Below are 712 nucleotides of genomic sequence, written 5' to 3' on the forward strand. Positions count from 1 at the left end.
CACCATTTATATTATTGTTTACACTACAATAAAAGTAGAAAATATTAAACCAAATAAACAATCTAAATAATCAGATTAGCAAAATGGATGCAGAGATGTAGAGAGAGAAACTTGGTGCATGTAAAGAGTGAATACACATTTACAAAAACTGGGACATTTGAAAAAAAGTACGTATATTAGGCCACGCGGAGTCTCAGATAATTCTGAGAGCACATTTTTCTCATCTCCAAGCATTAAAGTTAGAAATCTAAGGCAAAATGTTTTTTAAAAAGCCTTAACTTTGAAAACAAAAATGAAAACCACCTTTCTAAATAATCCATGAATTAGGATGAAATCTTCATGGAAAAAAACCCCTCAAAATAGTTATAAATGAGAGATGACAAAAGCATGACATATTAAAACTTGTGATATGTAGCTAAAGCAAGATTTAAAGGGACAATTATAGTCTTATATACATTTATTAGAAAACAACTAAAGATTCTGAAAATAAATGATCCTAATATTCAACTCTAGAAACTCGAAAAAGAGCACCAGAACAAACCCAAAGAAGTAAGAAGGAACAGAACTTAAAGATAAAAGCAGAAATTGAATCGATAATTTTTTTAAAGAATTAACATAATTTTTAAAATTAAAAGTCAGTTCTTTGCCAAATCTGGCAAGCCTTTCTGGATCAGATCCTCTCACCTTCCTCTCGCTTACCCTAGGGATCCTT

Source organism: Pteropus vampyrus, unplaced genomic scaffold (genome assembly GCF_000151845.1).
Source record: "Pteropus vampyrus isolate Shadow unplaced genomic scaffold, Pvam_2.0 Scaffold20, whole genome shotgun sequence".
NCBI lineage: Eukaryota > Metazoa > Chordata > Mammalia > Chiroptera > Pteropodidae > Pteropus > Pteropus vampyrus.